This window comes from Macrobrachium nipponense, chromosome 49, assembly GCF_015104395.2.
Source record: "Macrobrachium nipponense isolate FS-2020 chromosome 49, ASM1510439v2, whole genome shotgun sequence".
In the NCBI taxonomy this organism is placed as follows: domain Eukaryota; kingdom Metazoa; phylum Arthropoda; class Malacostraca; order Decapoda; family Palaemonidae; genus Macrobrachium; species Macrobrachium nipponense.
The window spans coordinates 11,354,985-11,372,783 of NC_087224.1; positions in this window are offsets into that span (position 1 = coordinate 11,354,985).

Here is a 17,799-nt window from a genome sequence, read left to right on the forward strand (position 1 = left end):
TTGTTTTCCTATCTGACTATTCACCTCTATCATTTCCGATCTCACTATTCACATCCATCTTTACCACATCTAAATAAATATTTCGATAACTACGGCAATGGTTTATTAAGTGTGAATCCTCAAAATTTTCCTTGAGTCTCATTTTAGTATTCATAAACCACCGCTTTCCCAGTGACTATAGCAAAGACCAGCCAGCTTTGCAGCTAAGCCCCGCCTACTGATTACATCACAACCATTCCTTGAGGCTGATTGGTTGGAAATAGTTTCGAACATTTGGTTAATCTATGGTTCTTTTCATCTTCATTTATTTTGCAATGGTTGTTTAACCGAACTAAAATATGTTGTGCTGATTATCAAATTGAACTTTATATTGTTCCCGGAAATGAAAATAATAATAATACACATCTCCCTAAATATGGTAAAAAACATGAAAATATGAATGAAGTCAGAAGTGTTCTGTGCTGTTACAATGTTTTGTGTTTCGTAAATGAGGTTCACCTGAATACAGGGGTGACGCTGGGAATGTCTGTGTTCGAATTTGTGCACTTGAATCATTGGACAATGGTCATTACTGTCTGATATCGTCAAGCGTTTTCACCATTCTAAATTTAAACACAAAGACTTTCTCAAAGCTATGCAGACTGATATTTCCCATTGATTTCAGGAAATTTTACTACATTTGCATAGCCTTAAAATCGATCTCATTGGAATCGTTTTCACATTCGGAGGGATGAAAAGCAGTAACTGCATTCTATAAAACCAGAAGATACCTCTAATTTTAAAAAAAGTTACAGTATGAGAGGCAATACAATTCATACTGGATATAAATATTTGTGGATTTTCCTGAGGACATTAACTCCTATCAAAATAACTGGATCATAAGAAATGACGTAGACTTATAAGGTCCTGTCTTTTTGTTGGTTTACGCAGCTTATGACATTTGGATTATAGGCCTATCTTATATTAAGCCGTTTTATTTTGGTTCTTGTTGTGGTTATTCTTGTTTTTGTTGCTGCTATTATGGTGCTTAAAGTGTCTTTGAAAATTTTTCATATGGTATCCTAGCACTACAGAATAAACATAGATCTATTCACAAAATACTGGCGTAAAGAATTATCTGCCTACTCTTGTTAACTGAAATCTAGTTATTTGTTTTAATTACAAGTAATCTAGATCTTTATGAATATAGTTTACAATAGAATATTCTCCTAACAACAGAGAGAGAGAGAGAGAGAGAGAGAGAGAGAGAGAGAGAGAGAGAGAGAGAGAGAGAGAGAGAGAGAGAGAGAGAGAGAGAGAGAGAGAGATTCTACAAGTATGGCCCCAAAACCAAGTGTTTCAAGAGCTACTCGCAAACTGGCTTATATCCATCTTCATACGTTACATAACTTTTCAGGTATCGTATGTTTTTCTAACTTGTTAAGTATCTTATGATGCCTTCCTATCGTAGACTTCATTTTCATAGAAATGCTACAGCAGCCTTATATTTACCCAGAGTAATATAATTTGCTATCCCTATAGTACATATATTTTCAATATAGTTCATTGAAAACAGTTTGATGGTTGCCTCAAAATATAAGAATTTGATTTGTACGCCTATGCCCTGTTGTTGTCTCAAAATATATGAATTTGAAATGTAGGCCTATGCCCTGTCATTGTCTCAAAAATATAAGAATTGATTTGAAGGCCTATGCCCTGACAGTGCCTTAAAATATAAGAATTTGACATGTAGGCCTATTCCCTGTCAATGTCTCAAAACATATGTATTTGACATGTAGGCCTATGCCTTTCATTGCTTCACAATATGTATAAGAATTTGACTGTAGGTCTCTGCCCTGTCATTGTCTCAAAATATAAGATTTTGACATGTTGGTCTACCCTATCGTTGTCTCAAAATATAGAATTTGACATGTAGGCCTATGCCTGTCATTGTCTTTAAATATAAGAATTTGATTTGTAGGCCTATGTCCTGTCATTGTCTCAAAATATAAGAATTTGACATATAGGCCTATGCCCTGTCATTGTCTCAAAAATAAGAATTTGATTTGTAGGCTTATGCCCTTACATTGTCCCAAAATACAAGAATTTGAAATATAGGCCTGGTGGCCCTGTCATTTACCTCAAAATATAAGATTCTCACATAGGCATATGCCTGTCATTGTCTCAAAATCTAAGAATTTTATTTGTAGGCCTATGCACTGGCAGTGCCTAAATATAAGAAATTTTTACATTTAGGCCTATGCCTTTCATTGCTTCAAAATATAAGAATTTGACATGTAAGCCTATACCCAGTTTTCTCTCAAAATATAAGAATTTGAAATGTTGGTCTACCCGGTCATTGTCACAAAATATAAGAATTTGACATGTAGGCCTTTGCCCTGTCCATTGCCTTAAAATATAAGATTTTGATTTGTGGCCTATGCCCTGTCATTGGCTTAAAATATAAGAATTTGCAAGTAGGCCTATGCCTTGTCAGTCTCAAAAATATAAGAATTTGACATGTAGGCCGATGCCCCTGTCAGTCTTAAAATATAAGAATTTGACAGTAAGGCCTATGCCCTGTCATTGTCTCAAAAATATAAGAATGACATGTTGCCTATGCCCTGTCATTGTCTCAAAATATAAGAATTTGACATGTAGCCTATGCCCTGTCAGTCTCAAAATATAAGATTTGACCCATGTAGGCCTATGCATATCTCAAAATCTAAGAATTGGATTTGTAGGTCTGTGCCCTGTCGTCTCATAAAGATTTGACATGTGGCCTATGCCCTGTCAATGTCCTCAAAATATAAGAATTGGATTTGTATGCCTATGCCTTGTCTTACAAAAAATATAAAATTTGACACTAGGCCTATGCCCTGTCATTGTCTCAAAATATAAGAATTTGATTTGTAGGCCTATGCCCTGTCATTGCCTCAAAATATAAGAATTTGATATGTAGGCCTATGCCCTGTCATTGTCTCAAAATATAAGAATTGACACGTAGGCCTATGCCCTGTCATTGTCTCAAAATATAAGAATTTGACACGTAAGGCCTATGCCCTGTCACTGTCTCAAAATATAATTTATTTGATTTATAGGCCTATGCCCTATCCGTCTTAAAATATAAGAATTTGATTTGTAGGTCTATGCCCTGGTCAGTCTTCAATATATTTGAATTTGACATGTAGGCCTATGCCCTGTCATTGTCTCAAAATATAAGAATTTGACATGTAGGCCTATGCCCTGTCATTGTCTCAAAATATAAGAATTTGATATGTAGGCCTATGCCCTGTCATTGTCTCAAAATATAAGAATTTGATTTGTAGGCCTATGCCCTGTCATTCTCAAAATATAAGAATTTGCATGTAGGCCTATGCCCTGTCATTGTCTCAAAATATAAGAATTTGATTTGTAGGCCTATGCCTTGTCATTGCCTCAAAATATATAAGAATTTGACATGTAGGCCTATGCCCTGTCATTGTCTCAAAATATAAGAATTTGATTTGTAGGCCTATGCCTTGTCATTGCCTCAAAATATAAGAATTTGACATGTAGGCCTATGCCCTGACATAGTCTCAAAATATAAGAATTTGACATGTAGGCCTATGCCCTGTCAGTCTCAAAATATAAGAATTTGATTTGTAGGCCTATGCCCTGTCATTGTCTCAAAATATAAGAATTTGACATGTAGGCCTATGCCCTGTCATTGTCTCAAAAATACTATAAGAATTTTATTATATGCCTATGCCTGTCATTACCTCATAATATAAGAATTTGACACGTAGGCCTATGCCCTGTCATTGTCTCAAAAATATAAGAATTGATTTGTATGCCTATGCCTTGTCATTACCTCAAAATATAAGAATTTGACACGTAGGCCTATGCCCTGACATAGTCTCAAAATCTAAGGAATTTGGCATGTAGGCCTATGCCCTGTCAGTCTCAAAATATAAGAATTTGATTTGTAGGCCTATGCCCTGTCATTGTCTCAAAATATAAGAATTTGACATGTAGGCCTATGCCCTGTCATTGTCTCAAAATATATAAGAATTTGACTTGTATGCCTATGCCTTGTCATTACCTCATAATATAAGAATTTGACATGTAGGCCTATGCCCTGTCATTGTCTCAAAATATAAGAATTTGATTTGTAGGCCTATGCCTTGTCATTACCTCAAAATATAAGAATTTGACATGTAGGCCTATGCCCTGATATAGTCTCAAAATCTAAGAATTTGGCATGTAGGCCTATGCCCTGTCAGTCTCAAATATAAGAATTGATTTGTAGGCCTATGCCCTGTCATTGTCTCAAAATATAAGAATTTGACATGTAGGCCTATGCCCTGTCATTGTCTCAAAATATAAGAATTTGACATGTAGGCCTATGCCCTGTCATTGTCTCAAAATATAAGAATTTGACATGTAGGCCTATGCCCTGTCATTGTCTCAAAATATAAGAATTTGACATGTAGGCCTATGCCCTGTCATTATCTCAAAATATAAGAATTTGACATGTAGGCCTATGCCCTGTCATTGTCTCAAAATATAAGAATTTGCAGGCCTATGCCCTGTCAGTCTCAAGATATAAGAATTTGCAGGCCTATGCCCTGTCATTGTCTCAAAATATAAGAATTTGACATGTAGGCCTATGCCCAGTCATTGCCTCAAAATAGGCCTAATCTCTCAATGATATTAACATTTGACATGCAGGATTATGATGAATCCCTAACAACGGAACTGGCTGCATACGTCTAAGCTTCATTTCAATTAATGTGGTCTACGTCGGATCACTTATGCAGGCCAACAGCCCAACACCAATAAAAAAATTTAAAAAAATAAACAAAAAATAAATTCTTATGTATTTAGGGTAAACAGACAAAATAATCCAAGATCTTCAACTTCATATACAGTAGAGCCTCGGACCTTGATGCTCAATCGTTCAAGAAGAAGCGACTAGATGTGATTTTGTCGAGATCTGAATGAATTTTTCCCATAAGAAATAAATGAAAATGGATCAAATCCATTCTCAACCACCAGTTATTACCCTAACCTTGTCTTTTTATGCAAAACATTACCCATAAAATACCATTCAATGCACTTTTTTAATTTTTTAACTACATACTGCAGTAAAATAACTGCCCTACGTATGCCCAATTCAGCCATAATACCATGGTTGACTGAGCGCCATAGACTAGGCTAGGTACTAGTATGTCCTGTAAGGGGTAGGCATAATTATGTTGCTAATAACAAAATATTGAAAATCAAGTCTAATTCTTACAGGAAATTAATAAACATTAAAAATAAGCCAAATTATGTCTGTTATCATAAACTTTAGAAAAATTCCCATGGTTAAGTCACAGCTAGTGGCCGTAAACAGACGTAAACAAAACCATCATACAGTCTACTGTAATACTGTTTACAAAAAACTTTAAAATATGAAGTTTTTCTTGTAAAACTAACAATATTGTAATACCTACCTGAACAACCTGAACAAGCCCTGGTCACTTACCAGCCCGAACCATCATTTATTAAAAATTTACCAAATCTTTGGTTAAAATAAACGATCAGTGTTGCCAATCTCTGGCAAACACCCTCGTTACCTAGTTACCAGCCCACCGGTGATAGCCCTGCCTCACAGGCCGGTCACACCTGCCCTCTCACGTCAATCATAACTCAATAACTCTGTATGAGAGGGGAGGAGGATGGGAATCATTCAGGTGTTCAGGTAGGTATTACAATATTATTTTCTAATAAAAACTTCATATTGCAATACACCCCCTGAACACCTGAACAAGCCCGATTAACAACATAATTTGGAGGTGGGGAATCAAATCTACTCGACCCTCCACTGTACCAGTTGTCAGTCAACATAATTGAGACACGGGTCAGTCTTAAGTTCATTGTCACTCGTCAAACTAATCTCCCATAGTGTGGCCTTCTAGGCCTGCCATATGTGGAGGGAAAAACTCCCTGCACCTCTACCCTAAGGTCAAAACTCATTGACTGCAGGAGGGATTACAAACCTGTTTCCTCTCAGCTGGCTATGTGCCTCACCTGAGTAGAGGAAAAACTGAAGACCCCCCATGTGGCTCTCGGCCTCTCATGTATGGAGGGAATCTGAAGACCTCCCATGTGGCTCTCGGCCTCTCATATATGGAGGAATCTGAAGACCTCCCATGTGGCTCTCGGCCTCTCATGTATGGAGGGAAACTGAAGACCTCCCATGTGGCCTTAGGCCTCTCATGTACGGAGGAGACAACGGTGTCGTCGATCGTAGTGATGTCCTCTCTTGTAGTGTTGTACCTGCCTGTCTGTACTCTGCCTGGTTGGCACTTGGAAGAAATACCCTCAGATAGACCCAGACATGTTCTTCCTATCTGTCCTAATACTTAAAATCCTCTCGTGATATATCATATCATGAATACCTTATACATATTCCTAATATTCGCTCCCTACTCTAATACTAACTCAGACAGCAAGATTGTTGGGTTAAAAAATAGAATTAAGGCCAAAGGCCAAAAGTGTATTGGGACCTATGAGGTCAGTTCAGTGCTGAAGGGAAATTTACAAAGTTTGAAAAGGTGTGACAGGAAGAAAAAACCTCTGTTGCACAATGAGTCCAGTGTTAGGAGAGCGTGGAAAATAGGATGAGAGAATATGAAATCAGAAAAGTAAGAGAGAGAGAGAGAGAGAGAGAGAGAGAGAGAGAGAGAAATACAATCGTCTAGTATAAAGAGAATATAAAATCAGGGAAGTGAGAGAGAGAGAGAAGAGAGACGAGAGAGAGAGAGAGAGAGAGAGAGAACGAGAGAGAGAGAAGGGGAGAGAGAGAGAGAGAGATAAATTGACAATAGTCTAACATCTCCACCTCCGTAACTTGCACCCTCTTTCTAAGTTAAAAGGGTATTATCTTAACGATAAATATACTCGTAATAACTCCGTACAGCTATGAACAACCGAACGAGAACTTGTTGTTAATGCGATCGACTCCTATAACAACATCACTTTATTGTATTGATCAGCGTGTGACAGTAATCGAATCCGATAGCAACATCCGTTATTGTATTCATCCGCGTGCGACGGTAATTACTGTATTCATGTTATAAATGCAGCTGAAGCTAATAAGGCAAAATTACGTGCATCAGCAACCTGGACCGAAGTCCCGAGCATTTGTATGAATTCAAACGCAGCCGTGGTAAAAGAACTAATAGCATGAAGAGCTCATTAATGTTGTTTTTTACACAGACAAAGGATTAATAAAGTATATAAAGTGTAAGGTTCGTAATACCTATGAAAATGAGTGAAAACGAACGGAATCCTAAATTTAACGCCATCTAACCCGAGGGAAAAACTAGCTTCCAATGAGAGTATCAGTCAAATTTTGGTCTTAAATTACCTCGTAAGACAAACAGTATGACTTCGTTCCCTAAGTTAAGTATCCATATTCATTAATATGCTAACTAGGGACAAAAAAACAATTAGCCAAGACCAAGTGATATGGTTGAATCTGGAGCAAGGAAAAAAAAAAAAAACAGACTAGCGGCATCCTTGTCTGTCTAAGCCACACCTCCTTACAATAGTGCTGTTTGACAAACAAGCTAGTTGTAATTGTAATTTAATTGAAAAGTAATAAAATAATATTTAAAGGTAATTAATTAACTTTATTAGGCCTAATATTAATTTCAGTTGTCATTGTAATTTGATAATAGACTGGTAATTTGTAACTGTAATTGACATAAGCGCAATGTAATTACTGACAGCAATAATCGGTTAAACGTATGATGACGTCATACATACGAATTACTTATATCTGACATCGATTATATGCCCCAAGATAGATACCTCATTGACTATGTTAAATGTCAACATAGTTGAACACACGTCTCCTTCAAGACGTTTGTACAAACTTGGCATAAGTGAGTGTGTTGTTACGTTAGTCATTTTAGGCAATCAGGAGAGAATGAGATGGATACGGCGACGCAAACCGTATTCGTCACCGCTGATTCCAGCGTGTGAATGACTGAGTTAGTGTTTTATACTACGCTAATATGATGATACATATAATACAATTATAATGCTTTAGTCGGACAGAATCGATCTTCATTCTGGTTCGATTACATTCATATTAATTATCCTCAGATCGGATTCTCGTTTGTTTTCAATTACACCTGTACTGAATTATCCTAAGTCAGAATGCCTTGAGCCTACAGCGTTAGCCAATATAAAAATAACTACCGATATGTTGTACAGCGAATACTTTAGGCTACGCTAGGCTACTGAATATGCATACGATATATCATCGTGAACATAGGATAACCGTAGTTAATTTTATTCGATTTCTCTCCATACTGAATATCGTAAGTCAATATGCATTGAACGGAGAATTAGTTGATACAGGGGGTCCTCGAGTTACGACGTTGATCCGTTCTTACGATGCATCGTAACACGATTTTCAGCGTAAGTCGGAACATTGAAAAATACCACATGATTTAATGTAAATACTATCAATAACAACGAGAGAACAATTCCTTACCTTTATTAGTTTGATTGGCTTGCACACTGGAGAGGAAGCTGCGTGCTGGAGAGACTGGGGGAGGTTAGTGAAGAGAAAAAGAACCTCCAGAAGTTGCTGGAGATGCTGAGGCAGATGATTCTTGAGGTGAGGCAGAACATACTACTGGAGATGTTGGGGCAGGTGAGTCTTTAGGTGATGGCAGAACTACAGAAGGTGCTGGAGATACTGGGGCAGGTGAGTCTGGGTTAGCAGAACATTCAGAAGGTGCTGGAGATTGTGGGGCAGGCGAGTCTGGATTAGCAGAGGCAGCTGAGGTAGAGGGTACAGGATCTCCTGCAGGCCTCTCTACCTTCTTAAAATACTGCTCCAGGTTAGTCTGAACAGAGAGCGACCTCTTTTCATCCAAGATCTCCTTGTAACACTGCATCAAATCCATGACGCCTCTGGAAACCCTAGTGAACCTGTCCAAGTTGGGATCCTGAGCCTCAAAAGTTGACAACGCTTGCTGCAACTCTGCAAAACCTCTTATCAAGTCCTGCCTTGTGAAAGCCTTAGGCTCTGGGTGGGGTGGGGTGCTTCTTCTTCTTCCTCTAGTTATCTGCTTCTCCAGTTGTATCAGGTCCTCAGCAGATAACTCCTCGCCATGAGACTCCAGCAGCTCTGTAACATCATCAACCTCCATCTCCAAATTGATTTCCTTACTCAGGGCAACAACGTTCTTGACAACTAGCTGAACTGTGTCCTCAAACCCATGGAAATCATTCACAAATTGAGGACAAATTTTCTTCCAGACACCATTCATGTTTGTTTGCTTAACCTCCTCCCAGGAATTAGCAATGTTCTTTACAGCATCAAGGATGTTGTAGGATTTCCAAAAGTCCTTCAGAGTCAAGTCCTTCTTGTTTCAGTTGCCTGTAAAGCCATAGCAATTGTCCTTCGTAGGTAGTAGGCCTGAACGAAGCAATCACTCCTTGGTCCATAGGCTGTAAAAGGGCCGTTGGTATTAGGTGGGGAAGGTAAACCACCTTGACATTAGGGTTGAAGTCTCCAGCTGGGCAGGGTGTCCAGGGGCATTGTCCAGCACTAGCAACACCTTAAAGGGGATACCCTTGGAGGCGCAATACCGCTCCACACTTGGAACAAAATGGTTTACGAACCAGTCCTCAAACACTGCAAGTGTCACCCATGCCTTCTTGTTGGACTTCAAATTACTGGTAGTTGACCCTTCCAAATGCCCTTGAGTGCCCTTGGATTTCAGCCTGTACACCAACAAGGGCTTCAGTTTGAAGTCGCCAGCAGCATTACCCCCAAGAAGTAAAGTTAGCCTCTCCTTGCTGGCTTTATGACCGGGTGCTGACTTCTCCTCCTTGGCGATGTAAGTGCGGTTAGGCAATATACGTTTCCAAAAAAAAACAAAACCTGTCTCGTCTACGTTAAACACTTGCTGAGCAGAATAACCCCCCCTCCTTAATTATCTCAGACAACGCTTTAGGAAATTCACTTGCTGCTTTCTCATCCCCACTAGCAGCTTCACCTTGCAATTTAAGGTTATGGTAATTGGCCCGAGCCTTGAATCGCATAAACCAACCCCTACTAGCCACAAAACTCTTCACTTTCACTTCCCTCCCCCTTTTCTTTTTTCAACGCTTCAAACAATCTTTTCGCCTTCTCCTGAATCACCATAAGGCTGACTGGATACGCCGTTGATTTTGGTCTTCTTCCAACCAAAGCACCAATAACCTTTCCATTTCAATTATTAGACCACTACGCTGCTTAGTTATCACTGTCGCTTTCATAGGAGCAGATCCTTTCACATGTTCAACGATGCGCTCTTTATCTTTGATAATGGTAGCAACGGTCGAACAGCTAAGGCCAAGCGAGCGGCCAATGTTTGTTGGCGTTTCTCCTCTCAGATCGCTTTATAATGTCCACTTTAATTTCCATGGTGATGGCCTTTCTTTTCTTCGATGCACTCCACCATCAGAAGAGTCCGCCTTGCGCTTGGGAGCCATAACAAAGAGCAAAAAGTTACAAAAACGATACAACACGAGGGAGAGATGGCAGTGTAAAACAACCAAAAATGGCGTATGGGCGAGGAATGAGCGTAGCGAAGCGACGCCGTCCTCTCCCCCACAAAAAACGTATTCTTCCGCCGTGCGGCTGGAACTAGTTCGCGTTTGTTTACGTTGCTTACGACGCTAAACCGCGTAAGACGGACGACGCAAAATATTATTTTTAAATTTTATGGGGGCGCGTTCGTAACCACGAAACATCGTAAGTCGAGACCAGCGTAACCGAGGACTTACTGTATTAACAATTATCGTATCGTATAAGTAGAGGAAAAGTAACCTTAAAGACGAAGGAACATATCTGAAAGACCAACCATGGCCTAAAAGCTTCTGATGCAAGGAACTCGAAGCAGGAGGAAAAAGCCTAAAGATGCTCTTAAGGACACTGTGCCTCTATAAACTACTACTTTTATAGAAAACCGACCTGAAGAAGGCCTGCACTTCTCTCTCCCTAAACTAAACACTATGTAGACCTATTATCCCTACTCGTCTATATCTGACCTAAGTTTTATCATCTGAGAACTTAAACACTCGAGGGAAGGGGAATCTGCTGCCAACACTGCCTGCTCCGCGCCAGGGGGGACGGCGGATCCTGCCCTGTGGGCTTGCGGATCCCCATAACCCCCAGCACGGTTAGTATTGTTACTCATTAGGGTCAAACAAGCAACAACATATAATGACTTCAGTCAATTACAGAAATTACTAATTACCAGATCGTTTAAGAGAACTCAAGACCCTTTCTCTACATAATAAAGATTCATTGCGTTGTGTTACAGACATGAAAGGACATATATACTATATTCTATTGTGTTTTGCCCCCGAATTATTACTTACTAGTTTAACATGAAGTTGTTGCCGAGTTCGGATTACAATAGGCACGGGTAAACCACGATACCACTATATATTCAATTTTACCCAGTCACGGAATCCCACGCAGATATGCATATCCCTAGCGATTTATCCCAGTCAAGGCAAATTAAATAATATATCATATAATACTCATCCAAACTTCGGTTGATTAATCCATCCACTTCAATAAATGCTGGGAAGGTACGACATCGTTAATCGAAGTGAAATCCTTTTCACTCTGATTAAGTTCTCCTGTTACCAACCCACTCTACCAGTACCAATGTTGAGAAACGACTGACTTCATTACCCTTTGCTCACTTCTGTGTCGAAAATAATATGTTCGCTCTCTCACCCAAACACACCGGACTTCGCCTCGTTCGCTCACGACACAAAAATTAACAACAAAACGAACGAAGCCACCAAACCAACACGAACCGAACGAAACTATCAAACAACTTACATCGCATTGTTAACCAATTATACAAACCATTCACAAGACAATATTCCTTGGTAACAACGCTTATTACAATTAAATATAAATAAAACATTCATTTGTACACAACCTGCAAATTTCCACTAACGCTATGTAATATAAAGGAATATTTTCCATATACAGCATGAACAAAATAGATATTCAATAAAAATTGATTTTCCATGTCGTTATTGTAAGTAACGACATATTCCCCGCACAAAAGTCTAATATACTAATATTTACAACAGTCCCTTTTGAATCAAATCTTTTCTAGTTTCTGCAGCCACCCGAGCAGCCTTCCTGGATGGTCGGGTACTCACTTCAGGAATTTTGGCAGGATCAGGAGTCTCAACTTCTTGCCACAACTCTAACGGGTACAATTTCACAATGGGACGCATGATCTGACCATGGGAGGTTTTGAGGGTAGCTACTCTAACTACATTGTCAGACCCCACATGCACCTGAATCACCATGGACCCAACTTCCATTTGTTTCTTGGCCCTTCATCATGTACGAGGACGACATCTCCTATTTTGGGCCAAGAATTATGTTGGACTCCAATTCGATGAGTCTCTCTTAAAGAAATCAAATATCATGTTCCCATCTTTTCCATAATTGATCACACAATTTGGATATGTAAAGGAATCTCTTTTCTACATTTTCTGTTTTACTATACAATGGATCTTCAGATACCTCCTCCCAATTAATTGTTTCCTTGGGAAAGGATCTTAATTTTCTACCCAAGATCAGATGATTAGGAGTTAAAAACTCCTTCTTTGATCAAGGTCCCCAGATGTGTAGCTTAGTGGCTGTCATTTATGATAGATTCCAATTCCACCAAAATGCAGGATAAATTCATCATAACTGAGAAGAGCTCGACCGACTACCTTCTTCATACAGTTCTTCAATAATCCGATCAATCTCTCCCAGATTGCACCAAACCAAGGTGCTCTTGCTGGTATAAATTTCCACTTACACTCGATGTTCTCCAGATGGTTTGAAAAAGGGGGCTATCTGCCATCGTTTTCAGATATTCAGATGCTGCTACGAAAGTAGTGGCGTTGTCACTCAACATAGTGAAGGAAAGCCTTTACGGCTGCTAAACTTCCGGAAGGCCATGAGGAATGAGTCAGCGGACTGATTTCTGACTACTTCCAGATGTATACCCCTAGTGATCGGGCATGTGAATAGTATGATATAAACCTTCTCCGGATTTTGTTCCTTCTTTTATCCATAAAACACCGGTGTAATCCACCCCCGTAACGCTGAAAGGTTGTTTCCGTTGTACCCGGAATTCCGGCAATGGGGGTACTATATTAGTTCTATATGGTTTTCCTTGAACTTTCTTACAGATCACACAATGATGTAACACGCTCTTGGCTAGTTGTCGCAGCTGTGGAATCCAGAACTCCTGTCTTACACTAGCTACAGTAGCGTTCACCCCCATGTGTGCTTGCATCACATGATGTCGTTCTTATTATCAACTTACTTAGAACACAACCCTTTGGCAGTAAAGTAGGAAATTGACTGTTCTTCAGGCAGTGTCGCGTGTTCCAACCTGCCTCTACATCTCATTACATTATTATCCAAAAACAAATTCAACTGACGAATTAATGTCAATTTTGGGTTTGTTCCTCCCTCTTCAGGGCTTTATATTCTTCTGGAAAGTACTCTCTCTGCACGAGAACAATTGTTTTGACCTTTCCTTCCTGCACTCTTCCAGAGTCAAACCACCAGTTTTTCTGTCATTGGTTGATAGTTGCCAATTCTTTATAAATCGCATTATCCAAGCTATGGTCTTAAAGGCCTTGTCAGCTCGCTGAATCTTTCCCAATCCAGCAGGCGTGTTGCATCTATGTCCCCTACAACATTGACCACAATGTCCTGTTCACCTGCATGTGTGTACACCCCACCATGACCTATCAATTGGCAGTGTGTGATTTTTTAACCAAGGGGTCCCTCCCACCAAAAGGAGTTTTTTGCTAACACCTTAGTCCTCTTTCCCCGTGTCAACCAATCACTGGGATTTTCAGAAGAGGGTCGTAAGACAGGACTGACCCGGAATCAAAGAGTTAATCTCAATTACTCTGTTTCTCACAAACACAGGCAGAACATTACTGGACACAATCCAGCTAAGAGCGACTTTACGCTGACCAGACTATAATTGTTTAAACTCCTTCTCATCAAAGGAGTCAATAATAAAATTTGGCCATTCTTGCTCATAGCAAACAATGCCATTAGTTCCAATTTTGGAATAGTCAATTCCTTGATGGGCGCCACTCTACCCTTTGCCATAATTATATTAGAGCTTTCACCATTGCTCTATAGGCCACACAACCATATGAAGTTTCGCTAGCATCGCAGAATATGTGCAAGGTATCACCAGTTCCCAGGCTAGCACTCCTAGGAAAAGATATTTCAATACACTTCTCTAAGTCCTTGCGTAAATTCACTCCCATTCCTCTTGTAGCGGGTTGGCGAGTTGTTCGTCCCAATCCAGATGTTGCTTCCACAATTTCTGCAAAAAAAATATCCTTGCTCATAGTAACAGGGAGAAGCAATCCCAATGGATCGTATATTTGGGCAACGGTACTGAGAATCTCTCGCTTGTTTGACTCGATCTATTAATAAGAGTTGGATTTATAGTTAAGACGTCTTTAATTATATCCCAATTCAATCCCAATACTTTATGAATTTGTTTTTGTTTGGCTTCAATTTGATAAGCAGCAGCAATAGTTTGTATAGACTCGCTATTGCTAACCCACTCCTTCAATATAAGTGAGCCTGAGCAAAATTTTGTTGGCATTAAAGAATAAATCCATCAACTCAGATTCACTATTAGCTGTAAATTGTAAATTATCTACATACAAACCCCTCTTCAATCTTTCCACTACATTCACTGTATTGGACCGGGGTAACCACGAGACCACAGTGGACAAGTGATGCTTGATGGTTGCATTTGAGAAGAAAAGGTGAACATGTAGCTCCAAATAATACTACTCTAAATCTGTATACTATTAATTTACTATTGGGATCTGTTGGATTTTCCAACCACAAAAAAACGCGTATAATTGCGATCTTCTTCACGCAAACTGTACCATTAAAAATGCCTTCTCAATATCACCAAATACAAGCAAAGGTGATAGTTCTAAATTGCAGCAGGACTCTGAGTAGATCAGCCGTTACGTGTGGTCCAGTCCATAGACAATCATTCAGACTTAATCCATTTTTTACCTTGTTTTGATGAGCAATCAAACACTATTCTTATTGGAGTAGTGGCACTCTCTTTAAGCACTCCATGATGTGCAAGTAATGACAATCCACATCAGATTATTATAGATCACCTTCTCAATGAATCTCTATCTTCTTGCTCTTGCAAGATTTTCTGATAATGATCCAAGTAATCCACATCCTTCTGAAACTTGATGGTCTGCTGTCGAAGTCTGCTCATGGCTAAACCAAAATTTGTCTTCAATCTGAATCTATTGGTTCTCCACGGCAACGCCACAACATACTGTTTATCAATTTCAGAATATGTTATAGCTGCTCTCAAAGTCCTTTAAGACCCTCTGGTCTTGTTCTCGCAACTCACTGCAATCTATTCCCAATCTGTCCAAACTCCACAATGCGTCCAGATCAGTCTTGGGATTTTCATTATGAGTAGCTTCAATTTCTTCAGTTTGTACAGCTAGCTTCAAAATTGGTCACATGAGTCTCCCTAGTGGGGGAAGCACTGCATGTGCCTGTCAACACATAACCGAATATGGTCGGCAGCAATATTAAGTTTCTAACCCTTTTGAACCTGGATGCAAAATATTGTAAACATTATCAACCCCTATTAACAATTCAATAGTGATTGATTCTCAACAGGCAAATCAAAATCTTTATCAGCCAAGTTGATCTTAGTTATTTTTTTTTTTACATAAAGACTTCAAACTTCTCTTAACGTCAAATTTCTTCGCATATTCTGGCAGCTCATCCACCCCACTATGCAGTCCATTATTATCAACTTATCTTTATGCGGTATGGCTAGCCTTATCATCTCGTATTCATGACAGGTTTACTAGTTAGATAACCTCTCAAGGCTATCTTTTCAACTCCTTTGGACCTATATTGCCAGTCTCTCTAGAGCTGATCTTTTAATGAACGTTCTCTCGGCACAAGTATCCAACAGCCCTCTAAGTCGTACCATGCGACCTTTCTTCCCTTTCAGGGGAATTGTTGCTGTTGGCAATATGGATTGCTTACCTGACTTATTTGGTTTGTCCTGCTCATTTACTGATAGCGTTCCCACTTGTACACCACTTTGTTTATTCTTGCTTTGCTTTCCGTTTGGTCCTTATCACACAAGATGCGATGATGTCTCATCTTACAACCATTAATGCAACTTGGTTTGTCACAGTCCACACTAAAATGCTTCTTAGAAGCACACACAAAACATAACTGTAAAGCTCTAATGCGATTCAATTCAACTTTTTCATCTCTGGTTGCGTAAGTTTGCACTGTGTCCACCAACGTTCTTTATCACAAAGAGCACATCTTTTGGATTGCTGATAACTGGACTTTTTTACATTTCCCTTGGTTTTTTGTCTAACAGCTTGGGATTGATTTACTGTGAATGTTGATATTGACGACAGGTTTTCAGTTTTATTCACATCAGTTGAAACAAAGGTTCTTAGATTGCAAATTTCCTCTTCTAGGTATTTTTTAAAGGTGTCTAATAACAACCAATCATCTCCACACCTACGCTTCACCGTCTCACTGACGCTTTGAGGCAATTTGGTATAGAGCAAAATAGTATAAAGCTCATTTAATTCCAGCTTTTCACTTTCAAGCGATCTTATTGAGCATTCAAAATTAGCTCTGAAAGTTTGCAACGATTCAGAATTGGCAGCAGGAGACTCCATTTCTAGCAATCTTCTCACCAGAACATGCTTAATCTCATCTCTCTTTCCATAAGTAGATAGGAGAAGAGCTACAGCTTGTGGATAATTGGCAGCCTCAAATTTAAATCCCGAGATTAATTTCGAAGCTTCTCCTGTGAGCAAACTTCGTAAATATGAAAACTTCTGAATTGGTTCCAAGTCTTTCCGCTGATGTACTGGACACATGGTATAGTTCCCAGAAGGAATTCCATTCTAATATATCTCCAGAGTAATGAGGAAGATCCAGTTTGGGCAATCTAACACTGGCTGTAGGTAGTGCGGTGGTTGTGTTAGCGGATTTAGTAACTTCAAACTGTTAGTAATAGAGCTATTGAGTCTGCGATGTGTGTACGGAAGTCTCTTGCATATCAGCTTGATTTATCATTCATCAGACATTCTTCTTCTTTAACCGAATCCAAAATTTTGTTCATCCAAAACAAGAACTTTGTTCAAATTATCTAAAAGAGAATCCCTAAGGGAAGTTATAGCATAACTATCAGTTGAATCGATCACTTCGGTCATCTTCCCAATAAAACGTTGTGATAACGGATTTATAAACCGCCACGTCTACGCGTCAACGACTCCATCGTGACAAGACCAAACTCAGAAAATACAAATACAATATAATATTCAAATTTTCAATAATTAATAAATATGCATCCAACTATAATAACTGGGTTCAAAAGTTAAATTAGCAAATTTTCACAAAAGTGATTCATCACCCAATAATTTTCTCCCAAATTAAACAATTAATGAAAAGGAAAATTTTATATACGTGCGTAGTGGAATGTGCAGGCCCCTGTCCCATACTTAACCCAGCCCTAAATCTGAAGGGGAAGGACGGGGTAACCACGATCCTACTCACCTTCTACCACCCTTTACTTTTCACATATTTGTTTGACTCAACGCAAATACGTTGAGCCAACGCCCTGTAACTTTTATGATGAAAATGAATCCCATCTCTTGCTAAATCACATTCTGATAATA